At 45.0% G+C, this 25,219-nt stretch overlaps 1 protein-coding gene across 6 annotated transcripts in view; it reads right to left on the reverse strand.

Moving 5' to 3' along the window:
- SGCD (sarcoglycan delta) overlaps window positions 1-25,219 on the reverse strand; it is a 1,261,231-nt gene that overhangs the window by 615,289 nt on the left and 620,723 nt on the right. For all 6 annotated transcript variants that reach the window (XM_069653944.1, XM_069653946.1, XM_069653945.1 and 3 more), the window contains one exon: window positions 16,270-16,476. The gene's annotated coding sequence lies outside the window, so the exon portion shown is untranslated. The remainder of the gene's footprint in view (window positions 1-16,269; window positions 16,477-25,219) is intronic.

Below are 25,219 nucleotides of genomic sequence, written 5' to 3' on the forward strand. Positions count from 1 at the left end.
CGGTGTAACAAAATAAAGGGGGTCCCTTTCTGAAAGAGACGTGACACCTCAGCAGCGCTGCACGACCCGATCCCTGGACGATGAGCTTGTGGTCCGAGACGGCATCTTGACGAGGGGCTACTTATCGAGGCGGGCAGATTTGCCGAAATCACCAAACACAAGGTAAGATTAGTTAGAAAAGAATCTTTGAAATCCGATCGGACCTCCTTAGGATTGATCAGGTGAGTCGTGACCCGATTCTTAAGTATCCTGATAATTTGTCTTGGCGCATTGTATCTGCAAATACAATTATTGACCAGGTAAGACCAATATTTTCATATGCCTGGGAAATTGTCTACCTGCTTCAGGGCGTTATTCCGCAGTGATAGGCAATCTTTGGAATTTAGCCGTCCGGCACCACAGGAGGGGTTGCCAGCTTGCACTATGTACTGTAAGGATGGCATTGGTAGTATAGTGTTTAATGATATTTGGCACAGACAAACCAGACATGCTTCCAAACTTCAGAGGCTGATCAATGGTAGTTTTGAAATCCCTCATATTGAGTATTTAGAATCCATTTTATTAAAGAAAAAGGCTAGACCTGCAGCATTCGATGTTTTACAGAATTGGAAAAAAAAAGCTTTGTCACAGCTTAAGAGTAGAGAAAAACATGCGTGCCGTCATAAGACGAACGCCGAGAAAGCGTTGTTATATGACCAAGATAAACAGTCTGAATCGGCTAGGAATATGGATAGGGCTTTTTCACTTGGCATTCAGAAAATCTATCCTTCTAAAGACCTTCATGTTTCTGATGAATTTATTGACAAATTGTTAAATGAACGAAGGCCTGGTGCCACTGCGCCACCTCCGTATGTTCCTCTTCCTGCTGTTTTGCCTCTTCCTGCTGTTATTCCTGCTCTTCCTGCTGTTGTGCCTGTTGTCCCTGCTCCTCCTGTTGTTCCTCTTCCTCCAGTCATTGTTCCTCCAGCTGCTCCTCCGCCTCTTCCTATTGCACCAGTAATAGTACCTCCGCTGAGCTTGCCTGCTCTTTCTCTTCCAAGTGGTCCTGCACCGCTTGTAGTTGATCAAGGAGCAAGATCAAGGGTTGTCACTCGTAATACTGTACCTCCAGAGACGAAGCGGAATTTGATTGCGTGGGCTGAGCATTGTTTGGAGAGAGATGATTGAGCTAATGTTTTTGCCACACTTTCTAATATGGATAATTTTCCTGAGAAACATGTTTTTATTGAGGGATTAGGGATACACTTATGTGTAATGTGGGACAGACTAAACAATACAGATCTCCCACAAGGGTTGAGGGATCTGAACACCTTAGCGCTTTCTAGAGACACTGTGGAGAAATTACAAGAGCATGTTGAGAGGATATTTGAGTATAGGAAGGAGTTGGAAAGGTTACAGAATGAGGATGACGATTAGGCGATTAGGATAGTATGTATGTACCGAAACGGTTCCTTCCTTGTCGTAAATCGATATCCGAGAAATCACAAATTTGTATGAAAGATGTGATTAGATGGATTTCAGACATGTCGATAACTCCAGTTGAAGTATGGCACGTATAGTCAGTATACGCCAGAAATGCAGAGGAAAGTGATACAGGTAATGGTAGAGTACCTGCAGGAGGAATGTGTGAAAAGAAAGATTTGTTGTCCCACAGAGTTATTGAGTATTTATAAGAGAGCTTTTTCACTTGACACTTCTTCAACTGCTTTAGCGCTCCATTTGGCTCTGTTGTTTAGTAAGCGTTCAGAGTTGCCTACTTCTCAGTTGCCTATGAGAGAGGTTCCTCCGACATATTTCCCGAAAGTTCAGAATGCGGCTAATGCTGTAACAGGTACACCTGCTCGAGATATTCCTGCACATTATGTGTCGCAAGTTGTTCACGTCCCGTTCTCAAGACAGGAAGTGAACACCATTAGATAATCTATTCCCGACATTAGGAGAAATCCGACAGGATTCTATAAAGAAATGGAGTCTGTCTTGCAGTCCTCATTATTCACCTTAGGTGATATTGATCTGTTATTTCCTGTACTCCAGCCCGTAGATTTGTGGAAACAAGTTAGGACTATAGATGATGTAGCAGGGTTAGGAGATACATGGGCTAACATAATTAGACCCGATGGAGAAAGGCCAGCTGGCGAGAGACCGCCTCAGGTGATACTAACTTTACCTGACAGAATTATTGAGAAATTGAAAACCATAATTCCCTAAAAGAGAATTATTTGGGGCAAGCTTACGGCATGTGTCCAAGGGAAGTCTGGGGTGCTACTGAGTTCTTTAATCGGTTCGAACAAGTATTCTCGGATTTCAGTGGACAAGACTTAGGCACAGAGTCTGGGAAAATATTATTTGTAGACAAATTTGTGCGTGGATTGTTGCCTGACATCCAGTCATGAATTATGTCTTCTGAGAGTGCTTGGCAAACGAAGTCTCAATAAGAAGTGCTGCACATGGCTCAGTACAATGAGAATCGTGTCAATAATGAAAAGGAAAGAGTGGAGAAGAGAAAAGATGATTTGAAGACAAAAGTTTTATTGCAGCAAATTGTTAGAAGTCCTAGAGGGGGTAGTTTGCAGATTAGAGGTCAGTATGTCCCACAAGGAAGTATGCCCTTGGGTCGTGTAAACATTAACCAGTGTGCCTATTGTAGACAAGAGGGTCATTGACGTGCACAATGCCCGATCCTTCGACAAAGGTCAAATAATGCATTTGGAAATATGGGTAGATGATCCAGAGGTCGCCCGGGTGTAGGGGGCCCTGGTAGAGGTCAGTTTGCACAGGATCCACAGCAACCTTTTTCACTGGATAATCAGGTACCAAGTGTGGATACTAGAAACATATTCGACCATCCTTCTGCTGCTTACCTCTCTGAAGAACTGACATTCTGTTTCGTTGGGATTGCTCGAAGCAGGGTTTGGAACCGACGCCTATTCCCGTTAATCAGAAAGGTCCCTACGTTGAGATGATAGTGGGAAATAGGAAACATCTATTCTTGATAGATACAGGGGCACAGAAGTGTTGCATTGATCATTCTCGGGTTCCAAACATTCCACTGTCAGGGCAAACCAATGTTTCTGTAGGGTTTTCTGGCACACCAGTTGTTGGTCCAGTTTCTTCGCCGGTACTTATTTCTTTGGGTCCCTTTACGGACCACTATCCATTCCTTTTTACTTCGAATTGTGGAGAGAATTTGCTGGGGTTGAATCTGTTGAAAGAATTAAATGCGCTAATTCATTGTTCTTCTGATGGAGTGCATTTGACGATTTCACCACAGCAACTCTCTGTCTCTCAATTCTTGACTAGACCTTAGCCGCCAGAATTCAGTGATGTACCAGAGAGTTTATGGGCAATTGACGACAATGATGTCAGTGTTTTGCAGATCGAGCCTGTTAAAATAGTTCTGAAACATGGAGTAAAGCTGCCACATATTCCACAATATAAGATTTCAGTTGAAGGTGAACAAGCTTTGAAATGCATTGTTTCCGATTTTGTGCATCGAGGGGTGATTGAGGAAATTGCAGGTAGTTTGTGCAATAGTCCAATTTTGCCCGTGTACAAAAAAGGCGATAATGCAATTCCATTTCTTTTCATAATTGATCTACGTGCCATCAATAAGGTCGTCGTTCCACAATTTCCAATTGTGCCTGATGTGACAAAGATATTAACTATGATTCCGGCTTCAGCTACCTACTTTAGTGTTGTGGATCACAAGAATGCGTTCTTTAGTATTTCTCTACACAAGGACAGTAGATACTTGTTCACTTTCACCTTAGGGGGAGGCTCGTTCACCTTCACCCGTGCACCGCAAGGTTACACGGAAAGTCCTAGCATCTATAGTAGGGCTTAGAACGAACAGCTTGATACCCTTGAACTGCCCTCTACTTGTAACCTGCTTCAGTATGTTGATGACTTGCTTTTGGGTGCCGATTCTGAGAGCGCTTGTATGGAGGGCACTGTGTTATTACTTATACATCTGGCTAAACATGGACACAATGCTTCGCTTAAAAAGTTTCAATATTGTTGTCAGGAGGTCACCTATTTAGGCTATCTTCTGTCAAAGGAGGGAAGAAGATTGACACCTGAACTGATAAAACTCATTTCTAGTTAGAGCCTTAATAGGAATGGCTTCTTACTGTAGGTTATGGATCCCGAACTTCTCACTAGTGATTAAGCCGATGTTGGCTTTGACGAGCAAGGGCATTTCTTCGCCATTGCCGTGGAACATGGAGCACCAGCAAGCATTTGATCTTGTTAGACGCTCCTCTGCACATCAGAACACTGCTAGCACCTCCACAACACCTTCCCTGGGTTTCCACACTACTCCCCCCAGGTTTCGAGACTCACGTGATTTGGTTGACCCAAAGGACCGAAAGCTCCGTACCGGGTACAATGTACGTGCACGGTTGCAGCCCTTCCTGCATTGGCAGTTGCCATGGAGAGCACACAGCAGAAGGGGCGGCAGAACGCTTCCGCATCGAACAGTCGTCCGCTCACGTGACTCAGAGCGGCGTTTCCCACATGACGATGGAAGGCGTCACGTGACCCGGAAGTGCCCAGTACATAACGTTTGATGCACGGAGCACTCACCGCTTCTCAGCTGTCTTTCGACTCTGTTTGGCGCTACGTCTGGACTTTGCTCTACTGGGTTACCTTGACTTTGGATCACTCACCTGGACTCCCTCCAATTATCCTTTGTACTTTTGCCTGGAACTGTTGACTCATCGCTGAACCTCGGCCCGTCCCTCACCTGCCTTCGGATCATCCCTTTGAACTTTGTTTGCCTTCACTACGCCATTGCCCTTTGAGGACTCACGCTACGCCTCCAGCCCTTGGTTCAGGTGGGCTGTCCTGTATCCACGTGTGACTCCGGTCCCCGTTGTTCTGGGGACTGCCTCTCATCTGAGTTTCGAACCTCCTTCACTAGGTCTCCCGGGTTTTCCAACCACCGGATAGGTAAGATTATTCAGACCCTGTGATTCTTGTATTCTACTATTGTATTTTCCTGGTACTTAACCCCGTTCTTTCTGTAGCAGCATCTGTGTTCCTGAGGTTCCATGGATCCGGGAAGCAACATCTCCCACCTGTGGCTCCAAAGGTCACACAGCGGGGTTGTTTTGGTTCCCCTGTGCGTCACTTGGGGACGGAGGTATCAACGGTCTACACGACACTCAAGTCAGAACAGATCTGCTCAAGACTGAATTGTGCTTGCCACCGGTTTTGGGCACACCAAACTATGAAAAAGCCTTTGTGTTGTTTGTGCATGAATGTTATGGATGTGTTTTGGCTGTATTAACGCAGGAACATGGAGGGAAGAATAGGCCATGCGGTTACTTTTCTTCCGCCCTTGATCCTGTAGCATGCACTTTGCCAAGATGTTTGCGAGCTGTCACTGCTGCTGCTGTACATCTGTAAAGCAGAGTGAGGGAATGGTCCTAGGCTATGATGTAACCCTGATGGTGCCTCACTCTGTAGATGTTCTATTGAACAGAACTCAAACGCAACACCTCACTTCCATACGGTTGACGAGATATTGTCAGGCTGAGATTCTGGTCTTGCGTCTGCTTAAGCTGCTGAACCCCCGACAATCCACCTAAAATGTAGCACTCAGAGCTCTGGACAAATTACTGCCCAGTTTGCCACACTTCAAGGGGAAAGGGGGAAAGGGACAAATTAATAAACACCAGGCTGGAAGCTATCGACTAGCTGGTTCATCACCTGTAGTTGAAACATAAGCATATAAAAACACCTCAATTTCTCATTGAGTCACTGACCTTAAAATACTATATCCTTTACTAAAAAGTTGTAAAGACCATACCTGGTACTTCTCTTCAACATGCCCAGAGAAGTGATTTAGTAGAATAGACTTATACTAGTTGCCAAGAAACTCAATGATCATTCTGCCTTCTTTGTTAGGTCCTTGAATGTATTAGAAGTCTTTTCCAGTAACTTCTTAATCTTCAATGTACTTATACAAAGTCTTAAAGTTATCTATGAAGTAAAGGAAGTTCCAATGAAAATCAATTTTGTAGTTTCTTCTTTTTTTTCTTTTTTAATGTTAAGATAGTCTTTAAAAAATGAAGAGCTTGAAACTTGCGGTGAAAAATTCACGTGGCGAAATTCACGCACAAGCGCTAAATCCAAGTCGCAAAAAAACACGCACATGCGCTATTAATCCAAGACACAGAGAACACGCACACGCGCTAAAGTCCCACGTAGAAGAAGAACGCACACGCGCTTTAGTTTCATGTAGCAATGTTCTCGCACACGCGCAGTAGAATCCATGAAGCAATATACTCGCGCACACGTGGATGATCCACGTAGAACAAAGTTCACGCTCTCGCTAACACACACACGCACTGAAGCTTATTAACAGCTCGAACACGCGCTACCTTTGAAAAGTCATGTAGCTTATGAAATCATGCGCTGGCGCTTCAGTTTATGCATTCGTAAGAAGATCGTGTTTGCGCTCTTGAACCTTTAAAAACAATTTAACCTTTTTACAAAAAAATAGTAGAAAGAGAGTTCAGAACTAAAGTAATCTTACACTTTGAAATAATTTAAAGGCACTTATCTCTTGAAAGAGTCTTGAATAAGTTCTTCTCTCAGAAAAAATGCATTTTCGCACTCCTGTCCTGTGTCCCAATAAACTCCAAACACAATTCATGTTATTTTCTCAAAGAAGCCGCTCGACCGCTTGAAACTTGAAGCCCCTGATCAAGTTAAGGAGGAGCAGCTTAGCACACATCCTCTCAGCTGGGCTACGACAATGAAAGGCAGTTTAGAATGTTCACTGTCCTCTGTATAAACAATCACCAGCCAATCAGAACTTAGGCTGAGAACTTCCATCTTGGCTTGGGGCATTTTCCATAGTCTGCAATTAAGGTTAAGGCCAAATTGTCTGTTTCAAAATAAAAACCCATCATAACTCACCCCAAATCCTTCCATACTATATATGTGTCACACCTGACCCAATGAATGTGAAAATATGTCAATGTATGTATTGTCAATGTATGTAACACCTGACCAATGTATGTATGTAACACCTGACCCAGAGTATATGTCAACCTGACAGATATGAATTGGTCTTGTTTGCTCCCCACATACAAATCAAGAGGTGTTGTGCTCTTAATCCGGCTGAACTCTTATCTTTTCCGCAAGGTACTGCTTGCAGTGACAAAGAGTCACATGACTGCCTGTACATTAACGAACAAGAGACAAAGGGTAGAATTGATCTAAAGGACACTCCTTTGAATAATCCACAAGGGGAGCTGTTTTGTGATGGCTCCTGCTTCAATCTTCCGGATGGTACATCCACAGCTGCTTATGCAATCACTACATTAACCACGGTCGTGGAATCCAAGAGAATCACGCATAACTCTGCGCAGGCCGCAGAGATTATAGCATTAACTCGAGCTTGTGAACTTTCCAAAGGGCTTACAGTAAACATATATACTGATAGTCAGTATGCCTTTGAGGTGGTTCACAACTTTGGTAGACTTTGGTCAGAAAGAGGGTTCTTAACTTCACATGGCACAAAGATGCAGCATGGCTCCCTAATTGTACAACTGCTCTCAGTGCTTGCACTCCCTACTCAGTTAGCTGTCGTGAAATGTGCAGCACATCAAAAGATTTTAGATGATATAGGAAAAGGGAATGCTTTCGCTGATCAGATAGCTAAACAGACTGCCACCAATCTCTCTGCAAACATATACACTTCAACGGAGACCGTAAATGCCTATGTAATGGATGAGGGTGTTGACTCTGTAAAGGACATCCAAGCCGATGCAACACTAGAAGAATTCAAGAGATGGGCAGAACTCGATGATGATGGGTGTTGGGTGGATGTAGTTGAAGGGAAATGGCTACTTCCTCACGCATATGTAATGATGGTGGTCGTCATGGCTGATGGCCCTACCGATATATGTGCCCGGAAGCTTACACGAATGTTGGAGAAAGTTTGGGCAAATGACAAAATCTCTAAAATAGCTGAGCATTATGTTCAGAATTGCATGATCTGCTTACAGCATAATGTGGGAAAGGGAACATCAACTCCCAGAGGAAGTTTTGGTCCACCTTCTGTCCCCTTTGAGGTCATTCACTTTGATTTTATCGAAATGGAACAGTGTAATAACCTGAAATATGTGTTAGTTGTCATCTGCGCTTTCAGAAAATGGGTTGAGTCTTTTCCTGTTAAAGACGCTACAGCCATGACTACTGCAAAAACTATGTTAAAAGAGTATTTCCCTAGGTTTGGGCTACCAAGAGTCATCTGGTCGGACAATGGTCCACATTTTGTCGCTGCTGTAATTCTGCAGATATGTGCGGAATTACAAATTGACAAACGGTTCCATTCGGCCAGACACGCTCAGAGTGCCGGATTAGTAGAAAGGCACAACGGCATCATCAAGAACAAGCTCGCTAAGACGTGTGCCGGCACCAAACTAAAATGGCCAGACGCCTTACCGATCATGTTGCTACCTATTAGTACAACCCCTCAAACTAAGACTGGGCTCTCTCCATTTGAGGTGGTAATGGGGAGACCTGCAAATATCTGCAACCTTCCGAAATGTCGGTCTTTGAAGAATGTTAAAAATGTACTTCTTTCAGATTACTGTAGCCAGTTGACTAAAAACCTGCATTTGATTTATCAGCAGGTGCGAGAGGCTTTACCTGTACGATACGAGGGCCCAGGTCATAGCATTCGGCCCGGAGACTGGGTGTTGACGAAGGCATTTGAGTGATCCTCTTGCCTTGCACCTCAGTGGCGGGGCCCTTTCCAGGTCCTGTTGGTCACACAGACTGCGATGCGCATCGCAGGCAGAAAAAATTGGATCCACGCGACGCATGTCAAGAGACTTCCACACCCGGTGCCATACGATACAGAAGAAACAGAACCCCTCACCAATACTGCAACCAACGATCCCGAAGCAGTAAACAACATTGAGAGTGCATCCAAGTCTCTCTCTGAGCTTGTGAGGCCTGGGGAATCAGCCATTTTGTCTCCACACTCTCCAAATGTTTTGTTTCCAGAAACTGTTGTTCCGGATCTTGCATCTTCAATTGCTCTTGATACGCCGCTTCCAACGGGAAGTGACGACACATTGTTCTCGGATCAATCAGTACTGGGGGCAAAGAGGTACAATTTGTGTCCAAGGAAATAGACTTATGGCACGGTTCGGCTGTGCATTCGAAGAAGGAAGGAAAATCATTGAGGGCTTGCTTTTGCCCAAGTAATTGTTTGAAAAAGGGGATTCTGTTGGCTAGGGTTGTGGAAGGACTAAGAAGTCGCTCGGCCAGGAGGTCGCCAGCAAAAAAACATTGGGGTTCTTCGTTTGTAGACTGCAATGCCTGCAACCAGCAGTGAGAATGGACAAACTGTTTGGGCCCCGAAAACATACTGCTGTCTTTTTATAATGTCAATTGGTTTTATAATAGTAACTGTGTTAAGCTTTTGGTACGTGGAAGAAGTGCATCCATTCGAACCCTTGTTACCAACTGAAAATGTACCCACTGTCCCTACTCCTTTTGTGCATCTGCATACTTTATCTCCTAGAGACTCTCATCATAGACAGAGATATTATGATAGTACATTGTTACTTTTCATGAATGCTACACATGTCATTTTTAATAAATCCAACTGTTGGGTCTGTTCGCTTTTACCGCAACACGGGGATAAAGGGCTAAGTTTGTATATTCATCCTTTACCTTTGACAACTGCTTGTTATGCCTCTCTTAGAGCACTATTCTTTGGCCGATAGAATGATAGCATCTGGGGGAACTTTGATGGTACTAATATGAATAGTTTTGAGAGACGTGTCCTTACACCCTTGGGATGCTCGTTTTTCGCAAATAGGAGCAAGCTCAACGTTGCTTCTATTAGGCCTTCTGATAGACTGTCTCGTCCTTTTCAGTCTTTGATTTCTTTTAAGATGGCTCCTATAGGCAACAAGGATGCCATGACTCCTTCTTACACTGTTAACCATAGCCCCGATTCAGTTTCTTTCTGCATACAAAGGAATGCAACTCAGTCAATGGGAAATTTGAGAGGTTGTGCCAACGTTGCGAATTTTACTGGGGAAGACAGACCTTTGTATGGAGGCGAACCTGCCTACTTTGTTTGTGGTAATGTAGCATTTCCATGGTTACCCAGGGACTGGCAGGGAACTTGTTATTTAGGCAACCTGTTACCCAGGGTATTCAAAGCCAGTACTGTAGAGGTTTCAAAGGCTCGTCCACGACGGGACGAAAATGATGACACTCCAGCACAGGTTCTGGGAGATGTAGCGAAATCCTTTGTGCCATTTTTGGGACAAATAGCAAACTCTGAAGACATCAGGAGACTAGCGTGAGTACTGGAGAGAACCATCAACCAGACCATGGACATACTTTATAATATGGCATTAGAACAGGAAGCAATAAGATTAGTAGCACTTCAGAGCCGGATGGCATTAGATGTCATTCTGGCTGAACGTGGTGGAGTGTGTAAATTGGTGGGGTCCGCTTGCTGTGTTTTTGTTCCAGATTCCTCCCCAACTATCTTCAAGGCAATACAGAATCTGCACGTCCTTAGTTCAGAAGTGCATGTTCTCGAGGGAAACTGGGATCTTAGCGCTTGGTTCTGGGACTTCTTGCGATCTTGGGGTTGGATGGTGCTTTCGGTCTTGCTGATCATTTTGGGAATTCTGTTGTTTCTTTGTTGCTGTATACAGTGTTTACCTAGTATAGGTTTGATGCTAGGGGGATGTTGCGCACAGGCGATAGGTACAATAGGACACAAGGTATACGCCCCAGATAAGAGTTCCAAACAGTATGTGCTGGAAGAGATTTTGAAAGACGATCTAATGGCAATAGATATTTCTGACAGTGATTCAGGGTGCTTGGATGTTGAGACGTGGAGTTGTTCGTAAAGTGACCAGAAGTAGTTTAGTGCTTGGCATAGGCCAAAAGGAGGATTTGTCGAGCGGGAAAATCATATTGTGCCTCCTATACTGTATGAATATATGTATATTGGCCTACGCCAAGCTGCTTATAAGCCACTTGCGAGGAAATCTGCGTTGCAAGGTCTTGACCTTAGATCAGGGTAAGCCGCCATTTTAGGTCTATCCGACATTTTAGGTTCTCCTCTTTAAAGTCACCCTGTGTGCTAAGATGGTGGACAATGTCATTCTGAATGTAACATGGTCGTCTTGACCTCTGTGTATAAACTAATGTGTAACTTGCCTGCAGGCAACATGTTAGGGTCATGAACTGAGACATTGTCCTTCGCTGACCTGTGTATAAAGGATTACTTGCGCCAACAAAGCTAATCCACGGGCATATGTTAAACATAATGCATTCAAATACCGAAATGTGAACACTTGTTTGACTGCATTGTGTAAAACTGTTTAAGAAGGCTCTACGAGAAATCCTAAAATAAACTGTTGCTATTGTAATCTGTTAGTGAATATATTAAAGGTAAACCCTAAACATATAGATGTACGAACTCGGCACGAACCATAGATCCGTAATGTATTAACTTGTATTAACTTGGAAGTGGGTTGAACATCATGATTTCGAGGGCATAAAAAGTGTGACAATTCTAATGTACAGTCGCACTCACTGAGCACACCAAACCGAGCTGGAGTTCACTGTGTTGTACTGAGGTCTGATAGCTATCTGTTGCTTTGTCCTTTGAAACTGTTCAGTATAAAATAAAGATCTTTTGTATGTTCCTTTGTAACCCGCGTTTGGTGTATTTCCTTTTGGGGTACTCAGCCTCGATATCTTCTTTTTGTTTTCACACTCTGAACCACATCCATGCCAGAGCGAGGGAAGAGCCATATATGGGGTCTTCAAGAAAGTGGCCAAACTGGATCCCTTTGGCACTGGCCTTACTCCCGGGTTTGGCACAGGGATTTCACAACTTACTGCTGATATTTACCTATGTTAGCCATAAGGTACCCATGGAATAATACCATTAAGGTGGTGACGGATGTAGTATAACATCTCTATAACACAGCAGGAACACATTGGCTATTCATTCTCTATGATTCCAGCATTTAAGGATCATCTGTGAATAATTCTCGCTTTCTCTGTCTTTGACTACTCTACCCTCCCCCCATCGGAAATGTGTATTCTTTCCCTCCTCCATCCAAGACTTTCCTCAGGTCTTTTTAGTGCCCTGAAATGAATTGTATTTGCAAGTTCAGTGCATTATACATTCCAGAAAGAATAAAAATACAACACTGTGATGAATCAACTTCCAGGTCACCAGTGGTTCAGGGATGAATATCGGTTTCTAAACAATCAGCCCCACACCTCTAGTACACCAAAAGGGATCCAAACAGATCGGAAACACAAGTAAATTATAAACCTCCTTGTCCAATTTTGGTAACGTGGACTGAACGGCAGCCTTAACTTCGCATGGTCGTGGATCATTGGTTAGTTGCAACACAGCGAAAATACAATTATTACCCAATGATAAAGGGGAGTGTCCAGCCAAGGTTGTATAAAAATATCTACATTTTTATTATCATAACAGACAGTTCTAGCACACTATGAAATCCAACCTACCCTATAAAGGAATGCAGAGGAGATACAGCTTCAAGAAGGAAAAGGGATGCACTCTAGATACTGACAGGGGTGGAGGGGGCAGCTGATAAAGTAATTAATTGCAATAGTTCAAGGATCTCTGGTTTCAACACAAAGGCAGCAATGGGTCGTAAAATGTCACTAGGGGCCTTCGGAGAAGGACCAGGGGAACAGAACCGCAATGTACCCTGTGCTTTTAGAAGTTCTTGGTGCTTGACAGAGTCAAGTTGGTTTAAGGGCGCTTTGCAGCTCTGGCGACAGAGTTTAAGAAGGGAGACAGCGGCAGGTATCAGGCGGAAGGCAGTTCGATGAGCCGTGCTGGACGGATGGCTGCAGGTTGGCCTACACTGCGGCATGACAACACTGCTCAAAAAACCCTCGTCATTAAAACACCCTTGACTTAGTTTGCCAGACCGTCTTCATTGGGTCGGATCAATGGTTGCCCTGTCTACAAGCAGATTGCATACTTTTCTATTTGCCAGTGGATCCCCTGTTGCTGCGTGATCCACTGGGCAGCCTCAGTTAAATGCCCTGCCTTGGTATTCATAACCGGAAACACAGCTGATGAACAGAGAGGGTAAATTTGATAGGTCCTCGCGAGCTGGGTGGTCATTTGCAGCTAGGGTTCAGTAGTATTGTCTGGTCACTCATTGTTTCTGTGGTCTGATTCTTCCAGACCATCTTCTTCTGAGAGAAGCTTTACCATAGGTTGCAGAACAAGTGCAGCATGCCACTTCTATTGCTGCCTCTTTGTGGCAAGCACTCTCAGCCTGTTTTGCCAGGAGATTACATGGATCCCACTCTGAACTCAAGATGAGAATATATATATATATATATATATATATATATATATATATATATATATATATATATGGGAAATTTAGGATGAAAAACAATCACGAAGGGCAAGAAAGAGAGGGGAGAGATGGGACGAGGAAGGTGTAGGAGAGAGAGTATAGTGAGGCGCAAAGAGGAGAGACATGGAGGGGAGAGGAGGGCACAGAAGCGTAGAGATTCCTCAAGGACGAGAGAAATAGGCACAGATGTTATGCAAATCCAAAGTGAGAAAGGGATTTGAGAGAAATTGGAAAGTGGGATGCACAAAGGGAACACCCTGAAATGCCCGAGTGGGTGAATCAGGGGGTGGTGACCTGTGAGTGAAAGACACTGAGGGTGGGGGGGTCATGCCAAAGTGATCATGGAGTTTCAGATTAAGGCCTGAGTGGTGAAAGTGACAGTCCAATGTAAAATGGATCAGCCTCAGCCTTGTAGCTTGAGAGTTTTTTTCCGCTTGTCTGCACATCTTTTCTGCTTTTGATCAGGATCCTCGGCTTTGTGTCCGAACCCTCATGGAACGAGTGCTAGCTCTGTCGAAGCTTGGCCTGCTTAAAACCACGATTGGACCCCATCATGGACAGGCCGCGCTGGAAGGATTGCACCCATTAGCATTGTTTCAGTGCGTTGAAATAAATCTTCTACTCTGGGTAAAGTGGCTACAGGTGGAGTACTGGAACCACTCCTGCTAAGTCACTGTGTAACTGTAAAGGCAAAGGAAGAGTAGGGAAGCCATCTTTCTACTAGCGCTGGGTGCCCACAGCAAAGGAGATGCGTGGAAAACCTACACACCACAGAACTGCCTCTTTCTTTATACTCACTGCCCTGTCGTTTCTGGATCTTGGTCCCACCAAAAAGGTTACTTTGAAGAAGAATGTTTTATTTTTGTTTCCTCCTAAAGACTTGATGGGCTGGGCTGGTCTCTCATTGGAACGCGTTGTCTGGAAGTCTGCATACATTTTCAATAAAAAAGAGGTGCTATTATTTTTAACACACTTGCCCCAGTTTATCTACAACTCTTTGTTGGCTAGTGGCTAATCATCTCTTACTCTTTGACTTATATTAATCAATACTCTTATTTGTACTTTGCAATTAGTACGTGTTAGCTCTGCTGCAAATACACCTGAGCTTGATGTATCCCCCAGCAGCTTGGGGGGAGATAAGCCTTGAGCTAGGACTGTGCTACCTTCTGGTGAGCCAAGTATGCCTCCAACAGCTTGGTTAGGATGTTATAAGAACTCAGCATAACCATGTATGTCTCCATCCACTCCCACTCTTCTCTTCTGACTCAGTCCACTTTGCAGCCTCTCATACAGCTGATCTAATGAAATCCAAGGGCAATGCCTCCTCCAAGGATGAACCTGAATGGTTCATGAATGCAACTTAAACATTCACACCCTCTCCATGTTCGCTTGCTTTACACTTGTAATGCAATAATGTGGTGCTTTTGTAGGACATTCTCCTTTGAATCTATGTGAAAACAAATTTAACGATAAACATCCATCTGCTCCCTACTTTAAGAGCTTGGGACTCACACCCACCGAGCACAACACAGCACAGGCCTGAATCCTATTGGCTGGAAATGTGGCCAAATCCCCAGAGAGTATTCACTCTCTTTCTGGTTTTGGAAAGTTATGAAAAGTGACTCCACTAGCCAGCTGCAATGTCCCCGATGCACCACGTCTGCCTTTTCTGGCATGGAATTAGCCATGAGATGTTCTGCACCTGAAATATTGTGGTTTACACATAATGAAATAGCGGGAAAGTACTTTTTTCAAATTTATGAACGAGACAGTGATAAATACATTATTGAATTCCTCATCAGATTATATTGTCTTTTAAATTCCTAATATTCGGAAGACTTTTCTCTCCGGTCAGTGAACAAACTATGTGGTAGGTCACATGACTAGATGGCTTTCTGACACTTAAGATTCCACTGCTGCCATCTATTAACAGGACAAGGTAACTGCAGCCCAGGTTGAGATGGCTAGATGCAGCTGGATTATGTAGATTATGTCCCAGAAGAGCCCTGCCTCAGCTCAAGAGGAATCCAACCTCCCACAGCAACTTTGCCACCCCCATAGCCTCAAGAACTTCCAGGCAGCCCGGCGCAGGGCATTGCTACCAGAGGGGCCACGAATCAAAACTCACCCTCAGTTAAGAGTGCAGATGGAATTCCCAGATTTTCTGTCTATTAAACATCGCCATTGGTGGCCTTTCCTGGACGTTTGGGGAATATAAGGAGAAGCGTGTGTGTTCCCGTGTATCATGGGCACAACCTGAACACACCAAGGCAGTGCAGGAAGCCTCAAGACCTGTGCATAAGGTGCCAGACATGCCAGGTACATACAGTCCTTATGATGGACAACTGCTCCCCCTAGAGCGTTGTGCTTGATGTGAATGTCTCCTTTGTCTTACCAAGCGTGCTATACATTATTTTATAACCTTAGCTCTAGTTCGATTCTCTAATACCACCTTGCTGTGGGTCATTTGCCAATTCACTGGCAACACTCGTTCCGTTACCTCCTCTTGAAGCCAGTCTGGAATGGATGGAGGAGGGGCAAACCCTGTGTCAAACCCTCCCTTTGTGTCTCTGAGCACTCATTCTGCACACAGCCAACTCCAGGCTCCAACATCTCCATCAGCTCTCTTGGCTGTACCAGAACCCCTATGTCTATCAGCAGGAGGGAATCACATATTATTATCTAGTTAGTAGGCCCCACAGCTCGCAGTCATCCAACACAGAAGAGGGACAACCTCCAGAACAGTCCCCTGCACTAGACAACAGACCATCTCCTGGTTTGGGCCAGAGACACAATGGCATATTCTTAAAAAGTGCAGTGAAAAACGAGCAATGCCAGCGCTTACCTTAGCAATCCAGGATTATCGACCCTTTCACCGCTATCCACTCAAGACAGCATTGGAGCCAGGGCGCAACTCCACTGTTCACCCGCCTCAGCCTCTTGGGTCTGCACCTGCAGGTGTGCCCAGTGTGCACCCGCTCCAGGCTGGCACCCTAGTGCGAGGTCCCTGAGGATGGTCCCGAGCACCCCAGCAGCTCAAGTTCGGAGCAGCCTGCAGAGAAAGTAAAGAAAGACTCTACTCAGAAACAGAAAACAAAGTGCGTATGAATTCAAAACTAAAGTCCACAAGGAAAGGCCAAAGGTCATGAGAAAACGAATTCCAGGAAATGGGCCGAATTTGACATTTGGGGACGGCAACATTTGATTGTAGAACTTTTGAGGAAAAGATTTTTTTAGCGCAGTTTATCAATTGCCCAAAGATAAACGATTGGCCTCGTTTAGAAGGCCCATAGTCCGTCTCAAAACCTCTCTACCTACAAAGTGGCTTCCCCAGGAGGCCCAGTGACACGCTTACTAAGCATACGTAGACAGATGACATTTCTATGAGTTCTTGTAATTCTTGTATTTAAAAAATATAGCGCGGCTTAATCATTTGAATGTGGAATTAAAACATGCCACCTTTCTGAGACAAAATCAATCAACTGCTTTTTAGCTTTCTACTCCTGGAAAGTGGTTGCAGCATAGTGTGATGTGTGACATCAAAGCTCCTAAAGACAACACATGGAATGTTAGCTACATAAGCAAAGAATTGATGAACACCTGCTAGAGGCAAAGCATCACATCATGACTTCCTAAGGCAACACATTCCATTGCACCGGCCAAAGGCAATGCACAGAAACAGAACTGCCAGAGGCAAAGCCTGAGATCAGATCTGCCAATTGAAACGCATGGGAACACACCTGCATAAGGAGAAGCATAGAAGGATGTATATACCCGAGACAAAGGACAGAATCGCATTTGCCAATAGGAAAGTATGTAATCCCAACTGCCAGACGCAGAGCAAAGTATCACACCAGACAGATATACAATATGTAATCCCACCTTCCAGAGGCAGAGAGAAGTATCTCACCAGACAGATATAGAGTATGCAATCCCACCTGCCAGAGGCAGAGCGAAGTATCACACCGGACAGATATACAATATGTAATCCCGCCTGCCAGAGGCAGGGAAAAGTATCACACTGGACAAATGTAAAGTATGCAATCCCACCTGCCAGAGGCAGACCAAAGTATTACCCCGAACAGATGTAAAGTATGCAATCCCACCTGCCAGAGTCAGAGACAAGTATCACACCGGACAGATATACAATATGCAATCCCACCTACCAGAGGCAGAGCAAAGTATTACACCAGACAGATGTAAAGTATGCAATCCCACCTGCCAGAGGCAGAGAAAAGTATCACACCAGACAGATATACAATATGCAATCCCACCTGCCAGAGGCAGAGCAAAGTATCACACTGGACAGGTGTAAAGTATTCAATACCACCTGCCAGAGGCAGAGCGAAGTACCACAATGGACAGATATACAATATGTAATCCCAACTGCCAGAGGCAGAGAGAAGTATCACACCAGACAGATATACAATATGTAATCCCACCTGCCAGAGGCAGTTCAAAGTATCACACCGGACAAATATACAATATGTAATCCCACCTGCCAGAGGCAGGGAAAAGTATCACACCGGACAGATGTAGAGTATGCAATCCCACCTGCCAGAGGCAGACCAAAGTATTACCTCGAACAGATGTAAAGTATGCAATCCCACCTGCCAGAGGCAGAGAAAAGTATCACACCGGACAGATATACAATATGTAATCCCACCTTCCAGAGGCAGAGAGAAGTATCTCACCAGACAGATATAGAGTATGCAATCCCACCTGCCAGAGGCAGAGCGAAGTATCACACCGGACAGATATACAATATGTAATCCCGCCTGCCAGAGGCAGGGAAAAGTATCACACTGGACAAATGTAAAGTATGCAATCCCACCTGCCAGAGGCAGACCAAAGTATTACCCCGAACAGATGTAAAGTATGCAATCCCACCTGCCAGAGTCAGAGACAAGTATCACACCGGACAGATATACAATATGCAATCCCACCTACCAGAGGCAGAGCAAAGTATTACACCAGACAGATGTAAAGTATGCAATCCCACCTGCCAGAGGCAGAGAAAAGTATCACACCAGACAGATATACAATATGCAATCCCACCTGCCAGAGGCAGAGCAAAGTATCACACTGGACAGGTGTAAAGTATTCAATACCACCTGCCAGAGGCAGAGCGAAGTACCACAATGGACAGATATACAATATGTAATCCCAACTGCCAGAGGCAGAGAGAAGTATCACACCAGACAGATATACAATATGTAATCCCACCTGCCAGAGGCAGTTCAAAGTATCACACCGGACAAATATACAATATGTAATCCCACCTGCCAGAGGCAGGGAAAAGTATCACACCGGACAGATGTAGAGTATGCAATCCCACCTGCCAGAGGCAGACCAAAGTATTACCTCGAACAGATGTAAAGTATGCAATCCCACCTGCCAGAGGCAGAGAAAAGTATCACACCGGACAGATATACAATATGCAATCCCACCTGCCAGAGGCAGAGCAAAGTATTACACCAGACAGATGTAAAGTATGCAATCCCACATGCCAGAGGCAGACCAAATTATTACCCGAAACAGATGTAAAGTATGCAATCCCACCTGCCAGAGGCAGAGAAAAGTATCACACCGGACAGATATACAATATGCAATCCCACCTGCCAGAGGCAGAGCAAAGTATTACACTAGACAGATGTAAACATATAATCCCACCTGCAAGGGACAGAGCATAGCATCACACCAGACATATATGCAATATGAAAGTCCACCTGCCAGAGTCAGAGCGAAGTATCACACTGGACAGATGTAAAGTATGCAATCCCACCTGCCAGAGGCAGAGTGAAGTAGCACATTGGACATATGTAAAGTATGTAATCCGACCTGCCAGAGGCAGACCAAAGTATCACACTGGACAGGTGTAAAGTATTCAATCCCACCTGACAGAGGCAGAGCGAAGTATCACATCGGACAGGTGTAAAGTATGTAATCCCACCTGCCAGAGGCAGAGCGAAGTATCACACCAGACAGATGTAAAGTATGCAATCCCACCTGCCATAGGGAGAGCGAGGTATCACACCGGACAGATGTAAGGTATGCATTCCCACCTTCCAGAGGCAGAGCGAAGTAACACATCAGACAGATGTACAGTATACAATCCCAAGTGCCAGAGGCAGAGCAAAGTATCACACTTGACAGGTGTAAAGTCTTCAATCCCACCTGACAGAGGCAGAGCGAAGTATCACATCGGACAGGTGTAAAGTATGTAATCCCACCTGCCAGAGGCAGAGCGAAGTATCACACCAGACAGATGTAAATTATGCAATCCCACCTGCCATAGGGAAAGCGAGGTATCACACCGGACAGATGTAAGGTATGCATTCCCACCTTCCAGAGGCAGAGCGAAGTAACACATCAGACAGATGTACAGTATACAATCCCAAGTGCCAGAGGCAGTGCAAAGTTTCACACCGGACAAAGCATAAAATCGCACCTGTCGTGTACCCATCTTCCTGGAGTGGAAATAGGTAGGATCAGTGAAGTTTCATTTAGATGTTAGGATGCTGCAATGAGTGCAATGTTTTTGGCGGGTCCACTTGCATTAAGAGGGGGGTGGTGAGAATGAGACATTTAAGTCAGAGGTCTGGGTGCGCTATATAGATCAAGTATCATGTATTTGCTACTGTGAACCGATCACTGAGATTGTATTAATATGTATGTTCCTTTTAGTGAAGAAACGTTCACCTTTTATCTGGAGTTGTGTTTAATGTATTTAACAGGGTGAATTTGACTTTTTAAACAATACTATAAGCATTACCTTTACATATATGTGTAGATGCTTGCTTTTGTGCATTTCAACCGCAATAAACCTGATTGTGATTCTATCAATCATCCTCTATTCACATATTACTGATCACGCGCAACCACAAAACCTCAACCACATCCCACAACCCTCTCCTCTTGCGCCTTTCCCCTCAGAATGTAATCACCTTTTTGCTCCACCTCTGTCCTATTGCCATTCTTACTAATCTTGCCCGTCCCATCATTGATATGCACGAGGAGACATTTGCATGCATTTAGAATCATTGTATGCAAAGTTACCTCATGAATATTAATGAGGAAAATCCAACATGTTTCTGGCCCTCCAGGCCTTGACTTGGACAACCCACAGGATTCTCTCTTTACCCTCAGACCAAGGTCTAGTTACACCCATGCAGGGTCATTACACGCACTATCCTCGGACAAGGTGTACGCGCCGCAAGGGCGCAGTACAGATGCCTAGCAACATACCATAACTTGCTGATGTGAAAGCATCAGGGGCAAATATTGCAATCACACACCTGCCAATGGATTGCATGTGAGGGGGGAAGCGTGGAATCCTCCGGGCAGTGGCCATGTTGTAGGGCCATTCGGGACCCGCGCCAGCCTGCCCACTACTACTACTGGGCCCTGCTGCTCAAACCCTCCCAGGTGCAGCACTGAGCAAGTTTGGTGATTTCCGGAACTTCACATCATCTGGGATTCGGGTGACTCGTGGGGGGTGATGTTCATGTATGTAAAGTCAAGGTCACAGGTTAGGATTCGGGTGGAGATTACGCAAGGAGGTCGACAGAACGGTGACCGTCCCAATGGATAATACCCCTTTCTCCTTGTCTGTGAAAAAGTCAGACTGAAACTAAGCAAAACGCAATATTTTACACAAAATGTGAACTAGGGTGTATTTCCCAGTAAACCTAAATCAGTGAATAGACAATTACTTCTTTATTTTATTGAATTAATTATTGTTTGTGAAAAACATTGCTTTTTAGCAAATTGATTTTAGCAAACGAACCAATAAAAAGTGTTATTTTACAGAAAATAATAATTATTTTTAAAAAAATCAATTTTTCACTTTAAGAATTGTCTTTTTTTTAACGATGTGATACCCTTTCATGAATCAAAAAGATTATTAAAAAATGGTGCATTCAACATATTTTTTTGGGGGGGGGATAAATAGATTTGGTTTGCAAATTAAATCAGGGCGTCAATGGTAAACATTTGGGGGTAAATGGGGCCGATTCGGGGTTCAGCGGCGGTGGTTCGGTTCGGAAACCGCCAATGTGCGTTTCTGTTCTGTGATTGGAATCACCGGAAGCAGAGGAAAGCAGCATTAGAATGTGTGTTATCTGTGTCCTGCCGTCTAACATTTGGTGGTAGAAGGCGTGTGTACCAGGGGGGCTGGCAGTACTGCCTCAGGGCCTGGGCCGAGCCTGAACTTCTTCGTAGTCTGAGGATGCACTCACCCACCTGAACTTTGGGAGTGTGCAATGCGTGTAACCCCCAGAACTAGCTCTGCTCTCTAGGGACTGGGCCTGGCATGTCTGTGTAAACAGAGGGATTCCTTTGCTGTCTGAAGTCTGGCTCTCTAATATCCGTGTGCACCTGAAAAATAGCTCTGCTGCCTGAAATCTGAGCCTGTATAATCTGTGAAGTCGAAGACACTGCTCTGCTTCCTGGTGCCCGAGCCTGTGATATCTGTGTAAAGCTGAGGGATAGTTCTGCTGTTGAGAATGCCTTTGGGATAGCTCAGCTGTCTGAAGCCCGAGCCTGTAATATCTACGTAAAGCTGAGGGATAGTTCTGCTGTCTGGGGCCTGCCTACGGGATAGCTCAGCTGTCTAAAGCCCGAGCCTGTGATATCTGTGTAAAGCTGAGAGATAGTTCTGCTGTCTGGGGCCTGCCTACGGGATAGCTCAGCTGTCTGAAGCCCTAGCCTGTGATATCTGTGTATAGCTGAGGGATAGTTCTGCTGTCTGGGGCCTTCCATTAGGGCTAGCTCGGCTGAATGAAAACTGAGCATAGAATATCTATATATTTTCACCGAATGACCGCTTTGCTGTCTGAAAGCTGAGCCTGTAATATCTGTGTAAATCTGGAGGATAGCCCAGCGGCCCTAGGCCTTAAGAATCTGCGTGATGTGAGGGATAGCTGCGGTTCCTGGGGCCTGGGTATCGCGAGGCTTGTGGGGGGAGGAGGTGGGGGGTGTCAGCAGATGCAGTGCTGCATCCAGGCGGGCTCCAGTCAGCTCATGTTCCTGAAGTGGATTCATTGCTGCTTGAACAATGTCCGTCACTCACACTGGGCTCGTGCTGATGACAGGGGTGCTTCATAAGCCCCAGGCTGTCACTTTTCTGGCTGAGCTCAGCACGAGACACTCAATTAGCTTCAGTCTTACGCTCCAGGGTCCCGGGAAAACAGAGGGGAGCCGTGCATTTCTTCCCTCTGCCACGAGATCCTGGGAGCTGCCGCCTGATTGGGGGCCCAGCGGTCCTCTAGAGCACCGACATAGAGCAAGAACCTGGGCCCGGATCCGCCGAGACCACCACTGTCTCTCCTGGAGCTGCAAACTGTTATAAAGTCCTGTGGGGCTCAGATCATTAGTACTCAGACCAGCTGTGGAGCCATAAGATGAATCTAGGAAGCTTTATTGCACATGTGTACAGTTCCAATTACTTGCTAGCATGATACAAGGTAAGTGGGCAGGTAGACATCAAGACAGACCCACCGGCCATCCTCTCACTTCCAGGTCAGGCCCTCCAACTGACAATCATGTAATTCTCACACACCACACTCACTCAACATTCTCTTGTATCATAAATTCACCAACATGATATCAGCATTCACTCCTGCCCAGTGAGACAGAAGGAGACTAACACGTATTACAACATCTCCCTTCCTATAAACAGTCAAACAACACAACATCTCCCTTTCATCCAATAAGTCACACACAATCAAAAGCAACATGCACACCAGGGAGTAGATGCACACCCAGACAAAGCACACGCAGGCGCACAGTAACAACGACAAGGCATTCACACAACAGCATCCATCCACCACAACTAACCACCTTCCACCCGGAGCTGCCCCTACCCCCAGATACAGGGGCTGCCAAACCCTGGCAGAGACACCCAAAGTGGGGAACATGCAAAGACAAACTACAAACCGAGAGGTGGGGAAAAGGGTAGGGGAGGGGATTATGGATTGCCTAACACCGGACCCGGATTTAACGCGCCTCATTGATGAAGAGCCTGGGCGGGACATCCAAACTGCCAAGGTCCAACAGACTAACAGTCAGGGAGAGTGGTGCTGCCCATATCAGGAACAACAAACACAGAAGGGGTACATAATCCACCAACTTTCACCCTCACAAACCGGACACAAATCTATGCAATAAGCTCCTAATCATCACCCAAATCAGTCCCAACACGAGCATGAACCGCCAAGAAGCACTCGCAATACTCACAACCATCACCACACCACATCTGGCCTATTTGCATTACAACCGTCACTAAACATAACCAAGCCCCACACACTGACACAACACACTTTCTCTGCATGGACTAACAACACTCACACGTGCACAAGCGGAATAGGTGGTACGAGGCAGAAATTACAACACGTGCATGCATACCTCTCGCACGGGTGGTGCTTCGTCACACCTAACATGACAACACAGAAGCAAACCGTATTCACTCATCCTCAACCCATGCCACATATGCCCAGGTACAGTCTCTCTCACATGCATGCCCACATAACCCTCAAGCCTACACAACACACAGACACCAACCACACTTCAACACACTCATCCACACAACAACATATACAAAATTTAAACAGATGAGGTGCCCCTGATAGCACCTTAGAACTAACTATGTAGTATTATAAACCGATTGGTAAGCAGGAAGTAAGACACAATAACCCAACATTTGTACCTATATCTATATTCCAGATGCATCAAACTTAAATCCTTTTTGAATGCACATCTGGAGAGCAGTCTATAACATTTCTTATAATGTGCGATTCACTTTTTTAAAAAAGTCCATTTAAAGTCGATATGGTGGTTAGTCCTAGGCCTTTACCCCATTCAGCTGCTGCTCTCTCCCCTAAGGCAGACAGAAAACATTCTTACCCTATCAACTGGATGCATACCTGTACTCTATACATGGCACCTGGTACCCTCACCACAGGTGCATATCCTTGACTTGAACATTTACCCTAAATGCAAAACATAAAAACATTTGATTTGAGCCTAAATTCGTCGATAATACCTAGAAGGAACAAAACACCTAGAACGACAATGACATGACGGTTCTACGTTATTTCGCCGAACGAAATTTCATCGTGGGACTTTTCATCGCCGACCCTTTTATGGCCAACATTTTAATTTTTTTAATTTTTTTTATTTATGGGGGGCTGTCCTCCCCAAACTCCCCCTTACTTAAATAATCATACCCCAACCCGCACAAACACCCCCCCTAAAACATTTTTTTTTAAAAAAATGTTCGGCGATGAAAGGGTCGGCGATGAAAAGTCCCACGATGAAAAAGCGGTCGACGAAATGCGTGTATAACGACATGACAACAGTTCGAATTAGACATCACATCAAGTTAAAAACAATCCTGGCTCTGCTCACACGCTCATGGCAGAGATAGCATTCAAACTACAATTTACAACAAATCTGGATGTAACAGGCAGCGTATTACCCCCCCCCCCTTACTTTACAGACATTGTATGCATAACCCTATCCAAATTTAAGCAAAGGATGATTCATTCAGGGTAACTCTCAGACCATAATCATGCCTCGCTGTGGACAGTCTCGCTCTCCACCCTCCTCCCCACATCCTCTCATCAACCCCGCCAATGGGCCTCATTACTAGTGTGGTAGTAATGCTAAATCCATGTGGCATTTTAAATACCTTCAATGTTTTTTTTTATGTTGGTGAGCAGTTGCAAGTAGATCTAGGTCACCTGGCCTAAGCCCCACCCATATGCAAATCACTTTAAACTGCTGGTGCCTTC

This window comes from Ambystoma mexicanum, chromosome 3q (assembly GCF_040938575.1).
Source record: "Ambystoma mexicanum isolate Mex_15411 chromosome 3q, UKY_AmexF1_1, whole genome shotgun sequence".
NCBI lineage: Eukaryota > Metazoa > Chordata > Amphibia > Caudata > Ambystomatidae > Ambystoma > Ambystoma mexicanum.